Raw genomic sequence first — 18081 nt, 5'->3', positions numbered from 1 at the left:
TTAACCTGGGTCCTCAGTATCCCACGTGGATGCTTTATCTATTGCACCACCACCTGGTCAGGCATTATAAACCATTTTAATCTTTTCTTCATAAACAATTGTTTTTATTCATGAATGCAGGTAAGTGCTAAGTAAATAAACATTTTTATTTTTGGACTTACACCTCAAAAAGAAGACCAGACATCATTTTACTAATCAAGGTACAATTCTATAGACTAGTCCTTACATATTGTATTCATGCATTTCTTCTACACTCTAGAAAAAAAACATTTAATATCATATGATGCATTTAGTCCTTATTTTAATCTTAATACAGAATGATAATAAGCAGTGGTTAGTTTTTTGCTATTTTGCTTCTTCACATTTTTTAGTACAATGTTATGATACTGGAAGCTGGTCATGATTTGCACATTATAATAGAATTTCTCTTTTCAATTTTTCTGTTCACTATATTTTTCTGTCCTAAATTCTGAAGCTTGTATAATAGTTTTAGTCCTTGGGCTACAAAAATTTTTGATAGAGAAAATTTGATATAGAAATTTGATATAGAATTCTATGCCACATAAACATTTTACGATGTTCTTGGGAACTATTTCTACCACATTTTGTTACCTATAGGGATAATTAAATCTATATTTCTATAGGTTGTGCTATTTTCAACTTCTTAAAAAAATTCCATAGGAACCTTTGACCTATAATATACTGTACTAACCTTTATAATGGGTTTATAAAGAATCAATCAAGCTAGGACAAAGTTAAAATACAGTACAGAATTCATTATATTATATTGGTTAATACCAGAAAGCATGACAAGTAAAACACAGCTGATTGATTTCATGACCTTTGAAGTATTTTGTATGTAAAGTACACATATTCTGAAAAATCACATATTTATCACTAACACATAACTTCAAAGTTCAATGATACTGAGTTTCGACAGCTAGTTTTACATTTTGTAGGATTATTAATTTTCTCTCCTCTCTCCCTCCTATATGAGCACATGTGTGCATAAATGTGTCTTAAATAAAAAATCCATTTTTTAAGTCTTTTTTACCTCTGAGTTCTTTTAATTGTAAAACAAATATGCTCTAAAACAGTTTCCATAGTAAAGCTAAAAGGGGCCTCTACCTTCCTAGCAAGATCACCCAAAGCACCTAATATCTTAGCCATGTTCTCTTCTTACCCAATCCCCCGATCTGAGGATGCCCTCAAATTAATCAACATTAACTAGTTGAATCTATCACTTTTCTGAAGAAAATTGAATGTTTATATAATATAAAAGTGTCGTATCCTTTCCATATGATGTTAGCAAATGATGATAGATGTTATTTCAAACATGTTGATGCTTGATGTAATTAATGATTTATATATAATAATTAACACCCTACTGATGCTGAGAATTCTAGAAATAACCCTTAACAATAGAAGCATATTATTGAAATCTTCCATGACTATTTCATCTCCCAAGTTAGTTGTGATATTTCAGAACTCATTCATAGATATTTATTTTCTTTTGTAACTCTGTGTATAGAGCCAACTATAACACTTAGTTATATTTTAAGAGCAAGATACATAGAAAATAGAAAAGTTAAATACATTCCTACCTTATTACCTTTGTGAAGGTAGTCATTTAAACCTAATACTTGATAGTATGTTGAAAAGAAAGTTATAAATTCTTGCATTCAGTTTCTTCTTTTCACTCTCCTGTCTTTACTGCAACAAAATTTAAGCTACTGTGTTTCTTATGGGCTATATTTGTGTGATAAATTTCTTATCCCGAGCCACTCAGAATGTGATCATATATGGAGACAGGATCTTTACACAAGCAATTAAATTAAAATGGAGCATTAGAGTGGTCCCTAAATCAATATGACCAGTGTTCTTAAGAGAAGAGGAACATCAGACACAGGCATAGATGGAGGAAAGATGATCTGAATAGATAGGGGGAAGACAGCCTTCGACAAGCCAAGGAGAGAAGCCTGGGATGGATCTTTTCCTTAGGACTTTCAGAAGAAAGAACCATGGTGATGTTTTTATGTTTGTTTGTTTTTAGTGAGAGAGACAGAGACAGAGAGGGACAGACAGACAGGAAGGGAGAGAGATGAAAAGCATCAATTCTTCATGTGGTGCCTTAGTTATTCATTGATTGCTTTCTCATATGTGCCTTGACCAAGGGGAAGGGGCTCCAGCAGAGCCAGTGATCCTTTGCTCAAACCAGCAACTTTGGTCTTCAAGCCAGTGATCTTTGGACTCAATCCAACGACTATGGTGTCATGTCTATGATCCCACACTCAAGCTGGTGATCTCAGAGTTTCAAACCTGAGTCCTCAGCATCCCAGTCCAAAGCTCCATCCACTGTGCCACCACTTGGTCAGGCCTGGTGATATTTTGTTCTTGAACTTCCAGGCCACAGACCTGTAAGAAACTAAATCTCTGTTGTTTAAGTCACAAATTTACAATATTTCATTATGGAAGTCCTAGCCACCTTACACAATGGCCTTCTCATTTAATATAGTCATTGAATTGAATTTTCTCTTTTCCTCTAAGCAGAGCAAAAGATATAGCTGGCAAGAGGAAGTCACTTAAAACCAACAATTACCAGATATAATTAAGGAGATTAATATCTTAGGTAATACCATAGAGAAAGAAGAAAAATGACTAGAAGTGGAAACCACATATTCCCCTTTAGGCAGCCAGGATATATAGTTTTTTAATTGTTGCTGTTACATGTTTAATGAATATATATTATTATTGAGTGTTTAATATTGAAAAGGCAGCATGATTGAATGGAGAGGCTGACCACCTAAGTTTCTAACTGCATTTACTCCTGACTCACTATAGTTACCTAGTACAGGTCACTTTGTCATCATTACTATTATGTTATTAACATTATATTTTTATGAGTCAGATGAATCTGGTTTAAACTCATTATAATAATATGTTCCTCAGTGGCCTAGGTCATTGCAGTAATCTATTATTAGAATAGAAAACTCTTGGTGTTATTGTATTTAAAAATACTGATAAAAATTAAACAATAATTTTTACTTTCATTGAAAAATTAATGATGTGCTTAGAATTATCAGCATTTTTATTTATTTCTGTTTTTCAGTTTTTATATGTTATTTCTCAGAACTATTCACTAACTGTAATCTTAATTCCAAGAAAAAATTTATTATATTATTTCTCAAAGGAGATTGTTGATATAAATATTATTTTAAGTGTATTGGTATAACATTATTTCAAGTATATTAGTATAACATTACCTGACTAGATATTTTTTATTTTAATACAAATATTTCTTTTCTCTTAACCTATGAAACAGTTTTAAGAATACTGTATATCAATTATTTTAACATTATGACATTAAATTTTAATTACATTTATCAGAGTGACATTGGCTAATTTTTAGTAGTATGAACAGTCATTATGTCCTCACTCAAAGGGTTAACAAAAAGCTTACTACTCAAAGGGTTAATAAGATTATATGGGTTTCAGGTGTGCATTTCTGTGCTATATGATTTGTATATTGCTCACCACCCAAAGTCAGATCATCTGTCACCATATATTATTAGGCCCTCTTTACCCTTTAGTACCCTCATCTTCTTCCCTCTGCTAACCGCGATACTGTTGTCTGTGCCTATGAGTTTTTGTTCTTTTGTTTTGTTTTGTTTTTCATTTTTGCTTTCAGTTGTAGGTCCCATATATGAGTGAAACAATATGGCTTAACATTTTCTGTCTGACTTATTCACTTAGCATGATATTCTCAAGATCTACCTATGTTGTTGCAGTATTTCATCTTTTCTTATGGCTGAACAGTATTGCATTGCATATACATGTATGTACCACATCGTCATTATCCAATCACCTATTAAGGGTGTTCATTATTATTATTTTACTTTAGTATAATTGTTAACAATTACTTTCTTAGGTATCCTTATGTACCCAATTATATAAGTGCTTTCATTAATTTATATGAACAAAATTGAGGGATGTTTGCAATTATGTAACTAAATCTTTAACATTTTATATACTAAACTAGAGTTTTATTTTTATTTCTTGTTTTGGGATAACTATAAATTCACAGGTAATTTAAACCAACAATACATCTAGATCTAATTACTATTTTTATATTATTTTATAATTACATAATCTCCCACAATTTTAACATCTTGCAAAACTTTACTACAATATTACAAGCAGGATATTGACATTGATATATTAAGGATACAACACTTTCATCACCACAGAGATTCCTGATGGTGCCTATGAGATGACACTGATTCACAAAACCATACATTTCAATTGCACAACTCAACAATCCACCATTTTCCCACTGCATTGTGCACCTTTTTTCCCTACCAACGTATCTTTCTGTCCCCATTTTCTGTGCTTCCTCTTGCCTCCACCTGCCCCCACCTCCTTTTCCACCTGGCCATCACCACACTGTTGACTGTATATATGTGTTATGCATAGATGTGTTTTGGCTAATCTCATCATCTTCTTTCATTCAGTCCCCTCACCTTCCTTCCTTTTGACAGCTGTCATTCTTCTTCATGTGTTCATACTTCTGTTTCCATTTTGTTCCTCAGTTTATTGTGTTCATTAGATTCCACATATGAGTGAGATCATATGGTATTTGTCTTTCTCTGTCTTATTTCTGATTCCCTTATATTGTCCTTTTATAGCCACATCCACTTCTATCCCACATGCACCCCCCCATTAACCTCTCGGCATCATTACCCTATTCCTTATAGAATAGATTTATCTCTCTGTAAACCATTTATTACTAAGCTATTTTTTTTTTCTCAGCACAATTCTTTGCAGATTCAGGCAGGATGTTGCATCTTGCAATAGCTTGATCCATTTTCATTGCTGAGTAGTGATCCAAGGTCTGTATATGTCATAGTTTAATGGACAATTTGCCTACTGATAAGTTATTTCAATGTGTGGCTATTAAAAATTAAGATGCTATAACATTTGCCTACAACCTTTTTTCATAAAACTAAGTCTTAATTTCTCTGGGATAAATTTCCAGGAGTTTAATTGTTGGGTCATAAGATAGTTGTATGCCAAACCTTTCCAGAATTAGCTGTAGTCCTTTGCATTTGCATCAGCAATAGTATATGAGTGATTTGGTTTCTTTACATCATTGCTAGCATACCGTGTAACTATTTTTTATTTTACCTACTTTTGTGAAAGTATAATGATGTCTAATTGAGGTATTAATTTGCATTTTCTTAAAAGCTAATAATATTGAATGTATTTTTTCATGCTTATTTAAATTCTGTATGTCCTCTTTTGTAACATTTTTATGCCATTATTTTTTATTGTGGTAAAAAATAAATTAACATCTACCTTCTTAACAAGCCTTTAAATGTATAGTACACTACTGTTACTATATAAGACTATACAGACTAACTGGTGATGGTGCAGTGGAGAGCATCAACCAAGGACAGTGTGGGCCCACGTTCAAAACCCAAAGGTCACCAGCTTGAGTGCAGGTTCAGCAGCTTGAACACGGGGTTGCCTGCTTGAGCGTGGATTATTCATAGACATTATTCCATGGTTGCTGGCTTGAACAAAAGATCACTAGCTTGGCTGGAGGCCCCATTAAAGGCACAAATTAGAAAGCAATTAACAAACAATTAAAGTGCCACTGCTATGATGCCTCTCAATTTTTTTTCTCTCTCTCTCTCTTTCTCACTCACTCACAAACATACACACACACACACACGGGGAATAAAAAAGCTGTACAGTTATAGTACAATAATACAATATTGAGCCCTCTTTCTGGTATTCAGAAGGAAGCTTTTTTGTTGTATCCTCCTATGGAGGACAGAGAGAAAAAGAGCTAAAACTTTCTGTTCCCTTTGATAGGGGCACTAATCTTATTATACAGACTCTGCCTTTATGACCTCTTCTATACCAAGTTACCTCTGAAAGGCCGCACCTCTCAATACCATCACAATTCAGGATTAGTACTTCAATATGGGATTAGGGGGGGGGTGACACAAATATTTAGCACATGGCAATGGCCATCCTAACAGGTATGAAGTGATACGCTCAGTGATTTTGATTTATATTTTTCAGAGGTTTTTTTTTTTATAAAGTGCATGTTTTTATACAACTGTTAGCCATTTGAATATCTTTTCTAGAGAAATCTCTACTTAAGTTCTTGGCCCATTTTGCAATCAGGTTATTTTTCATTTTACTATTGAGTTATAAGAGTTTCTTATATACTTTTTATATTAACCCCTTATCTTACAATTGTTTATAAATATTTTTTCCCTTCCCATAGGTTGTCTTTTCATTCTGTTGTTTTCTTTGCTGTGGCACATTTTTTATGTAGTTTCCATTGCCTATATTTGCTTTTATTCATTTGCTTCTGTCAGCATATATTTGGCTCTTTGAACTGGCTTTTTCTGACACTGACTTTTCTAAGGAAAAGTTGGACACTGTTTCTTTAATACAAGATAGAAGTACAACCCCAGGATCTTCACTCAGCCTCCACTGACACTTAACATTGGGGAGGTTCTGTGATTTTGCTGGGCAGAGATGAAAGTTTTGTATCTATGTATTATCTCCATTACCACCGTGGTGGAGAAGCCACGTTACTGCTCTGCTATGTTGAAATTCCTGACTCTCCAGTAGATTTCCTGATACCACCTATCAATGAGTGGAAAGGGTAATCAGTTATTTCCCACTGGACATAGAATTCCGGCTCTGCATGCTGTCTTCACGGATACTGCATGGGGGATGAGGTAGGGATAAAAACCTTGGCTTCCTATGTGGCCTTTCTAAAACCTTCTGGCAGTAGTTGATCCATCTCATAACTTCTCAAGGCTGGAAGTCCAGGCTACCTCCTTTGCTTTCGTTGGTGTGGGTGAGTTTAGGCTCATGTTTCTCTGAGGCGGTTGCCTTGAATAAAGCTGTTTTCATCTAAAAATATCTTTTTAAGTTGTGGCTTTTTTGGTCATTTTTTAGAAATAACAAGCATTAGGCTCAGTTAGACTGTGCTTATGTTGTGTTTTTTTTTTGTCTATTTTGTTTTTGTATTTCTAGCTTCTTCAGCTCTATATGAGACAAAACAAAAACAAGTAAACAATAAAAAGTGGAAAATCACCCATGTGTTGTTCTTTGGGCCTCCAGTTTCCTAGCTTCTTTGTCCTCCACGATCCCTTTATAAGTCTTCTTAAGTTACCATATCGTGTCCAGCATTTCTAGTTGTAATTAGTAGAAGGCCTGGAAAAAAAGTAAGTTTATGTTATCCTTTCAGAAGTGGAAGCTAAGTTTATATTTTAAAGCACTTTTAGAATAACATTATTATAAAATATTTGTAGGAACATTTATAGAAGTTTCAATTAAAATTAAAGAAAGCATCCTTTTTTTTTTTTTTTTTAATTCAGTGAGAGGAGAAGAGGCAGAGAGACAGACTCCTGGCTGTGCCCCAGCTGGAATCCATCTGACAAACACTCTAGAGGGCAATGCTCTGCCCATCTGGGCATTGCTCCATTGCTCAGCAGCCAAGCTTTTCTTAGCACCTGAGGTGGAGGCCATGGAGCCATGCACAGTGCTGGGATCAACTCTCTCCAATCAAGCTATGGCTGCAGGAAGAGAAGAGAGAGAGAAGCTAGAAGGGGAAGGTGAAGAAGCAAATGGGTGCTTATCCTATGCACCCTGACTGGGAATTGAACCCAGGACATCCACACACCGGGCTGATGCTCTACCACTGAGCCAAAGGGCCAGGGCAAGAAAGCAGCTTTAAAACTGTTTTCTTCTATTTAGACAAAATCAAAATGAAGAGAATATGCTTGATTTTGTGTTCTGGAGGGAGATATGATATACTCAAGGTATATTAAAGTGTTTTTCTATGAAACAAGAGTAAAGATTAAGATATCTAGAGAATTAACAATTAAACCATGCCTTAGGCTGATCTATTTGAATAATCAACTTGTTCAGTCAAACTGTTAACAAGAGGGCATTTAAAAATACTAATGTTTGAAAGCAAAATGTTATAGAACATAGGTCAATCTGGAGAGTTGATTATCATTATTTTTCATTTCACCTTGAAATGTATTCATATTGTAAAGAAATTCAATGTACATATAGGAGTTTCTCAAATATGTGAAAAGTGCATTGACATATTTTGATTACAAAAGATGAAAAGTGTTTTGTTTCCATATTTTCAAGGTACAAAGATAATATGTAATGAAAAATAACTTTAGGAGTTTTTAATTTACAAGGATTTTCATTTGGCTACATGTACCTTTTTTTCTAATCTTTTACTATTACTTCAGTGAAAGATTTATGGGGGAAAATATTAAATTCAGTGTTTGGAGGATCACCCCCCCCCCAGAAAAAATGAAAGCCACACATTTTCATCATGAATAATGCTGAAATTAACATAAGGGTGTATATATCTTTGCTAATAAATGTTTTCAGGTTTTTGGGGGTAAGTACTCAGTAGAGGGATTGCTGTGGCATATGGTAACTCTATTCTTAATTTTTTGAGTCTGTTTTCTATAGTGGCTGCATCAGTTTACATACTTATCAGCAGTGAATGAGGGTTCCTTTTCTTCTATAACCTCTCTAGCATTTTTTATTACTAGTTTTGCTGGTAATAGACAATCTAACGTGTATGAGAAGATATCTCATTGTAACTTTGACTTACATTTCTCTAATATGTAATGAAGTCACACATTGTTTCATATACCTGTTGACTATTTCTATGTCTTCTTGGGAGAAGTATATGTTTAGGTTCTTTGCCTATTTTAAACTGGAGTGTTTGTTTGATTTTGAGTTGCATGGGTTCTTTATATATTTCAGATATTAAACCCCTCTTCAAAGCTGGTTTTTACAAATATTTTTCATTGGATAGGTTGCCTTTCTATTTTGTTGGCATTTTCTTTTGCAATGCAGAATCTTCTTAGTTTAATATAGCCTCATTCATTTATTTTTACCTTTATTTCTCTTGCTTTGAGGTCAAATTCACAAAACGTTCGCTACAACTAAGGTTCATAAGTTTGGTACCTTTGTTTTCTTCTATGTAGTCTCATATTTAGGTCTTTGATCCATTTTGAATTAATTTTTGTACATGAAAACAAACTGTAGTCTAGTTTCATTCTTTTGCCTGTGGCTTTCCAATTTTCCCAACACCATTTATTGAAAAATCTTTCTTTTCTCCTTTATATGTTTTTTTATTTTATTTTTTTTATTTTTTTAGTTTTTATTTCTGAAGCTAGAAACGGGGAGAGACAGTCAGACAGACTCCCGTATGCGCCCGACCGGGATCCACCCAGCACGCCCACCAGGGGCGACGCTCTGCCCACCAGGGGGCGATGCTCTGCCCCTCTGGGGCGTCGCTCTGCCGCGACCAGAGCCACTCCAGCGCCTGGGGCAGAGGCCAAGGAGCCATCCCCAGCGCCAGGGCCATCTTTGCTCCAATGGAGCCCTGGCTGCGGGAGGGGAAGACAGAGACAGAGAGGAAGGAGGGGGTGGGGATGGAGAAGCAAATGGGCGCTTCTCCTATGTGCCCTGGCCGGGAATCGAACCCGGGTCCCCCGCACGCCAGGCCGATGCTCTACCGCTGAGCCAACCGGCCAGGGCCTATATATTTTTTGAAAACCTTGTCAAAAATTATTTGCCGTGCTTGACCTGAGGTGGAGCAGTGGATAAAGTGGTCGACCTGGAAATGTTGAGGTTGCCGGTTCAAAACCCTGGGCTTGCCTGGTCAAGGCACATATGGGAGTTGATGCTTCCAGCTCCTCCCCCCTTCTCTCTCTCTCTCTCTCTCTCTCTCTCTGTCTCTCCCTCTCCTCTCTAAAATGAATAAATAAAAAAATTGAAAAAAAAATTATTTGCCCATATACACGTGGTTTTATTTCTGGATTTACAATTCTACTATGTTTGTTTGTGTGTCTATTTCCTGCTAGGACCACGCTATCTTAATTATCATTGTAGTATTGATATTTAGTACTAGTAAAATTTCTGAGTGCATCTAAATATACATATATTTATATATAAATTATTCATATATCTATAAAATGTTATAAAAATATACAGTGAGAGGTACATACAAAACATACATATTAAAAATATCTAAACATAAATATGTATCAAATATAATAATTTTGAGTTAATTATTTGCTTATTTTATTACTATAATCTAATAACTCATAAACATAGCATTTTATGCCATATCTAGCCGTGGAGATAGCTAACTCAACATAGGAGCTTAAGCAGAAAAATCTATTCATGTTAGTAATTGAAGTTTGAGGCCTAAATATTCTTCTAAGTGTTCTAGCCAGGTATTCCTCTCTTGGTTTTTAGTCCAGTTGGCTGTTAGGATTATATTAGGATGTGAGTATTGATTCCAAAAGTTTGAAGTTGATTCTCTTATGAACCTTGGAACTATGATAAATATTCTGTCAAAGTCTAAGACTTTTGTGGGTGGAGCGCAAAGCACATTCCTAGCAGCTGTGGCTGATGCAATGCTGGGAGAATACTCCAGCTCCCAGAAGCCTCCTGGGCATACCCAGGAAGGGAGCTCGCCCACAATAAAGAAGTGACTTAGCGCCAATCATGCAGCTCCCTGATCTTTTCAGCCATTGGCTATGAAGGACACACTGTAACATCCTTTTGGCGGAACCCATGTATATAAGCTAGCTTACTTCCTGAATAAAGTGGATCTGCATCACTGAACCTGGTCCCGGAGTCGGGTCTTTACATCTCCGTCATCCTCACCCCCGGCAGGACTTGTCCACAACTGGCGCCCAACGTTGGGCAGGGACCTAACCGGCATCCAAGGGACGGGTGAGTGACCCTCTGCAATGGGAAACCTTCTCCCCTACTCTCGAGCCCCACAGGCTCGAGCCCTGCATGCCCTATTGCAGAGTAGGCAAGTTGAAGTTTGTGAAAAGGATCTCTGTGCTTACTGGGAAATTCTCTCTCATCTCAATCCCTGGATTGAGGACGGCTGCTCTGGGACCCAGATACTTGGGCCCGAGCTCTCCGACGTGTTCGTTCGGCCGAGGTGCATGAGGGACGGGCCTTCCCTATCGGCCTTACTCCTGCCTTATTGGCAATACATGCCTGCTTGACCCTCCACCGGTCCCTGGGGTCCTGCAGGCTGCTCCTCTTTCAGAGGAACCCCTACTTCCGTATTTGCCCCCTCCACTGAGGAGGAAAGTAGTTTAGCCTCCAAGTTTGACAACATCGCAGCTGAGCGCACAGAAATAAAACCAACCAAATTGCTAACTGCACCATCAGCTCTGCCTCCAGGAAAAGCAGAAGTCGCTACTTCCGCACTCTCTGCCGGGGCTCAGTGCCCCACCCCAGCCTCTCAGACACCATTTTCTCCACACATGTTCCTGGTGCAGACCCATGGGCCAGCCTATACGCCCCCATGTGTCTTTTATCTTTCTGTCTGTCCGTCTTGTCTATTTTTCTATATCTCTCGTTCTCTCTCGCCCCTGCTCCTCTCTCTGAAATGATGCTGGAAGGACCCAGCCACAGCACAGTGGCAAATATCACACCCTCTTCTAATGGAAAGGAGAGGTTATGCTTGTGTGTTTCTGCCAATTTGGGTTCCAGGAACCCCCTACCTGCTTGACAGGGTTTCTTGGGCACCCACTAAGTGGTTCAGTCTTTACCTGTCCAAAGCCACAGCCCTGGCCTTCTCCACACCAACTATGCCTGAGGGGAGGAGGTCCTCAGTGCTCCAGAAGAAGAACTTGCTACCGATGTGCATGCCTTATCACCTGGGGGGGTGTGGAGACTTTGCAGGCGGGCCCAGAGAATTGCCCCTGACGGGCCCCAGGCCCTGGTGCTCTGTTCTTGCTTGTGTGTGCTATAGTAACCACTGACTCCCAGATGCAGGTGGTGGCAGTCCAGGGCTTGAGCCTGGCAGCGCGAGCTGGTGTTTTCAGTTCATCTTTGGAGGATGAGGAGAATTGGGCCAGAGTTGCGATTCGCAGACTCCAGAAGGTAAATGGTGGCAGCTGTGGTGGGAGGATGAACAGAAGCCAGGCTTGCATTGCCTAGTGGCCACTGGAATGGCAGGAAGTGCCTGCTAAGCCGTTGGTGCGTTCGCTGACATTCTGGGACATAGGGGTGAATGTCATCATGCTCTCCAGAGCAGAGATGAAAATGCTGCCTGCCATTGCCACATGCTCCTCCTTGGGACAGTGTAAGACCTGCCAGGATGGCAGGAATGAGGGGAGGTGGCTGAAGCCTCATGTGCATGGAATGATTTCCTGGACTATGACCGGAGTGGGCACTGGCTCCTTTGTTGGATGGACTTACGGATTTTGGACAATGTGAAATTCCCCGATGGGGTAGGGGGGTGGCTTTGCTGGAGGCCCTTCCCCTGCCCTGGGAAGCTTTTCCCATGGCTAGAAAGAAGGCCGAGGACATTTTATACTTTAGGCAAAGTGCTCAGAGACTGGTTAAATGTACCTTTGTAATTGTTGAAATTGTATGATTTGTCATGTTGTTGTAATTTGTGTAATGTGCCTTGCAACCATATGCAGTATGCAGCCTGCGGCAAGCCATCCATTCTGTTTTTGGACTGTGGGACCTTTGTGGGAAGGAGGTGTGCATGGACCTACGTCCATTTTTTACAATAAAAATGGAACTGTGTTTAATGGCACCTAGAAGGTCTCTGTAACACAATGGGAGGGAAAGTACATCCTGACCCCTAGGAGGAATTCCCTGTTTAAGACCCCTGTTCTATTTCCTAACTAGTCAAACATTAAAGAAGCTTACCTCATTGTTTAATCCAGCTAATCTATTAGCATATAGTATAATAGGTATTATAGTTGTTTTAGTTCTACTAGAGTTTTGTTGCATAATGTGTAGCATTCAGAAGCTACAACAATAGCAAGCTGTCATTCCTCAAGTCCAATGGGCCTTAATTAAAAGAGAAAGGAGAGCTGTTGGTGGAGCACAGAGTGCATTCCTAGCAGCTGTGGCTGATGTAATGCTGTGATAATATTCTGGCTCCCAGAAGCCTCTTGGGCATACCCAGGAAGGAAGCTCGCCTGCTATAAGGTAGTGACTTAGCATGAACCACACAGCTCCCTGATCTTTTCAGCCATTGGCTTTGAGCAACATGCTGTAACATCCTATTGGCTGAACCCATGTATATAAGCTAGCTTATTTCCTGAATAAAGTGGATCTGCGTCACTAAACCTGGTCCCCGGAGTTGGGTCTTTGCGTCTCCATCATCCCTACCCCAGGCAGGACTTGTCCACAGACTTTAACAATAACAGCAGCAACCAACCATATAATTTTGAAGGGACTCTGCTATAGTGATATGAGAAGAAACTTATTGTTGGTCCAATCAACATAAAATAAATATATTAAGGCTAATTTTCTGCCCTAAATTTTTTTTTTATTTATTACTCTCAGAACCAATAAGTCACCTTTTATGGAGTCTATAGGAGTCAATGACTATTCTATTTTGTAAATGTTGATTTTTTTTTAAGATCTAGATTAAGAATTAGAGCAAGTGAGTTGGAGTAGTTTCATGCAGAAATAGGTACTGGGACAATATTTTCAAATGCAGAAAATATTCCAAGCAGAAAGGAAGTAGGTAAGAAGGATTAGGGGTAGGGCATGGGCAGTCATATTCCCAACACAGTTAGTATCAGTCCCAAGCAGTCTTGTGGAAGTCTGGAAGAAAATATTGGATTGAATAAAATGAATGAAGATAAAATAATGATTACAAAGCTTACTTCTTGTGGCAAGCAGATACTGTAGGTTCAACCATTTTAAATTAGAGAGGTAGGTAAGCACATATTGACAACAGTATTGAAAACTTTTGCCAGTATATCTGGACTGTTCCTCATGACCTTTCACTAAAATAGCTCATCTAAGTGACTCCTAACTTGAGACAACTTTCATATTAAGGTAACAAGCACTTATAAAATCCTTTTTTAATAAAGATATTTCTTTATTAAAGAGAAAGATATCAAAATGCCTTTGTTCAATAAACATAGTTATTTGGTATTTCCATAGAATCATAATGAGCATAAATTTTTGAAATGGCTACCACTGTATTTTGTGAAAATTTTCAAACATATTAACAGAATGGAAAATAAGTTTTCTAATTCAGTTTAAAAAGCCCAAAGGAGTGTGCCTACCATTTCTTCCCCAATCTGGAAAAAATAAATCAGTAACAGCAATTCCTGCCCTAGTTAGAAATACTCTAATCAAAATGGCCCCTGAGGCCATCCCTGGGGTTAAATTGAGAAAACCAGTGCCTTGGTTTTCACTGTGCATAAGGGTTTCACATCAAAATTATTAAATGTTTCACACCCTTCGGACATTGTGAAAAAAATGGAAACATTTGTGAAAGTACTAAAATTCTTCTCCAGAGTACTCCAAATCAAAACAGCTTTACATGAGCACACATACTTAAAAGTAACCCACTTTAATGAGATAAATCAAAAGATTTATTACCAGTCTAGGTACTGAGTTTGTTAATATTAATTTAGAAAGAAAAAATAGGTTATTTTCAAAGTAACTATTATTTATGCAATGACTCAGTGCTAAAACTTTGGATATTTTAACAAAAATAACAACAACAAAAAGACAAAAAACCAAAACAAACAAAAACCCAACAATTTCCTGAACAATGGGTGCTAAAACAATCCATAACAAAAGATCAAAAGATCACTTAGACCAGCTACATTAGAAAATGAAACTAGCTACCTTACACCATACACAAAAATTAACTCAAAACTGATTTAAAATGTACTTAATATAAGGCTTGAACTCATAAAACTCCCAGAAAAGAACAAAGGTGGTGAGCTCCCTGATATCAGTCTTGTAGATGATTTGTTGGATTTAAAAACAAAAGCAAAAATAAACAACCAGGACTAAGTAAAACTGAAAAAAAAAATTCTATACAACAAAGAAAATAATAAAATTTTAAAAATCTATAAAATAAAAAAATATTTGCAAACTAATACAAGATGTTATAATATAAAATATATAAGGAATTCCTTAACTCTATTATAAAAACACAAACAATCCAATAATGGGCAAAAACTTGCATAAACATCTTCCAAAAAAACATACAAATGCTCAACAAGTAAATGAAAAGATGCTCAACATCACTAATCATTACAGAAATACAAATCAAAACTACAATAAGATATCACCTTACACATGTTAGGATGTTTATTATCAAAAAGACAAAAGATAAAGAATACTAATAGGGATCTGGAGAAAAAAGTACTCTTATACCTTCTTGGTAGCTATGTAAAGTGGCATGGTCATTATCAAAAATAATATGGAGGTTCTTTAAGAAATTACAAATAGAATTGCCATATAATCTCAACATTTCCTTAAACTATATATATATATATTTTCCTAAAGTTTCATATATATATGAAACAAAATCTCTGACAGAAATATCTGTACTCCTCCCATGTTCATTGCAGTATTATTCAAATAGTCAAGATATGAAAATAACCTAGACATCCACTGACCATGATTACATAAAAAAATGTGTAATCCATGCACACATAATGAAATATTATTCAACAATAAAAAGAAGGAAATTATATTATTTTTGAAAACATAGATAAATCTGAAAGGCATTTTGCTAAGTGACATAAACCAAACACCGAAAGACAAATATCACATGTTATCACTAATATGTGGAATCTTAAAAATAAATTAAACTCATAGAAATAGAGTAGAATAGTGTTTGCCAGGGTCTATGGGTGTAGAAAATATGGAGAGCTGTGTAGAAGGATACCGATATGAAGTTATAAAATAAATAAGGTTTGAGGATAATGTATAATATGGTGACTGTAGTTAATAATACTGTATTTTATAGTTGAAATTTGCTAAAAGAGTATAATTTAAGTATTCTAACTCTAAAAACAAATATGTTAGGCTTTGAAACTGTTTATTAACTCAATAGGAGACATATATATATATATATATATATATATATAATCATCATATTTTACCTTTTAAATATATTACAATTTTATATTTCAATTATACTCAGCAAAGCTGAAGAAAAGAATGTAAAAATCTGTTAAGTGATCCATGGTGAAGTCAGGGAAATAGAGAAAGTTTCTGCTCCTTCTTAATTATGTTGTATCCCTAAACTAGTTCTAAAATAATGGTCTAAAAATAAATTTAAAAACCCTCCAAAATACAATAAACCTATATTTGTGAACATGCTCAAAATAAGACCAGCCTAGGAGGGCATATACAATAGGACATTCAGTGTTCTTAGAAAAAACACACAGGATAAACAATTAATTAATTATGACATTTCTATAAATTTAAGTGCTTTAAAAAAATGGAATATTTATATATAAATAATACTGTATATATGAAACTTACATAAATATATACATAAAGATATATGGATATCCACCTATTTATCTATTGGACAAACTATTGATCTATCTCCTACTATATGCCAACGAAATGACAAGATTTTTGCCTGACCAAGCAGTGGCACAGTGAATAGAGCATTGGACTGTGACACAGAGCACCCAGGTTCAAAACCCTGAGGTCACCAGCTTAAGCGCAGACTCATCTGGTTTGAGCAGGGCTCTTGGGCACAAGATCCTTGGGCTCAGGATCTTGAGCCCAAGGTTGCTGGCTTGAGCCAGGAGTCACTCAGTTTGCTGTAGCCCCCCAGTCAAAGCACATATGAGAAAGCAATCAATGAACAACTAAGGTGCCTCTATGAAGAATTGAAGCTTCTCATCTCTTTCTTCCTTCCTATCTGTCTGTCCCTGTCTGTGCCTCTCTCTGTCTCTGTCACAAAACTTGTCAATGACAAGTTTTCACAGGTAATGAAGAATATCAGTTTTAGAGGTTATGATCAATTGTGACAGAAAGTGTCAGACAATATTTAGGAGACATAATAGTTAAATTTCAGTACATAACCCTGATAACATTTATAGCTTTCATGAGAAAATGCAAGGAATTAGTAATAACCAACCAATTTCTTTATATTCATAAGTTCACCTATAATACTTGTTATCAATATATCTCAGAATATTATCTTTTATAAGTATTTAAGACTATCCAATAGTAATTTTTCACCTATCTCAATTGCCACATTACTCTTAGTGACCTATTTACAACTGACAGTAGTATTATTAGTGCCATTAAATCTAATAAGTTTTGAGAAACAATTCTAGCATTCTAGAAGACCCAGAAAATATTTAGAAAGCTCATTCTTAAGATTCTGTTACTTTAGAACCACTCCTGCTACCAAATCTGAATGAGTCAGGGTTCTCCAAAGAAACAGAACACATACACAGAATAGCCATAATTCTGACATTATTGGTAAAATATGTTATATGTCAGAAGGTGGCAAATAACTTTCAAAAATTTAGAGACCTTCACTTCAATGAAGTTTCTAGAAGCCCAGTGATATCACTTTTTTTGGTAAAGTTGTGACATCTGTGTCCTAATGCAATAAAAAAAGAGGTAAAATGCTTTGTAAACCTCTGGATTTTTGGAGGCTACATATTCTCCTTTGGATTTACTATTCCAGGTCATTTACCAAGGACTACAAACAGCTGTTTACTTGGTATGGAGCTCAGAACATAAAGTCTTTAGGAGAGCATGACCAGGCGGTGGCACAGTGGATAAAGCATCAGACTGGGATACAGAGGGCTCAAGTTTGAGACCCCAAGGTTGCCAGCTTGAGAGTGGGCTCATCTGGTTTGAGCAAAGCTCACCAGCTTGGATCCAAGGTCACTAGCTTGAGCAAGGGGTTACTCGCTCTGCTGAAGTCCCACGGTCAAGATACATATGAGAAAGCAATCAATGAACAGCTAAGGTACTGCAACAAAAAACTAATGATTGATGCTTTTCATCTCTCTCCATTCCTGTCTGTCTGTCCCTATCTATCCCTCTCTCTGACTCACTCTCTTTCTCTAAAAACAAAACAAAACCAAAAACAGTCCTTAGGAGATGAGCAAGGAGAGCATCAATCACAGAGACAGAGAACTTATACCAGAAGCAAGGGAGAATAAACATATTTGGTTAACTTGGGCAAAGGAACTAAGGTTAAGAAGAGATCTAAGTAAT

This window comes from Saccopteryx leptura, chromosome 4 (assembly GCF_036850995.1).
Source record: "Saccopteryx leptura isolate mSacLep1 chromosome 4, mSacLep1_pri_phased_curated, whole genome shotgun sequence".
NCBI classification, from domain to species: Eukaryota; Metazoa; Chordata; class Mammalia; order Chiroptera; family Emballonuridae; genus Saccopteryx; species Saccopteryx leptura.
This window is presented reverse-complemented; position numbering follows the sequence as displayed.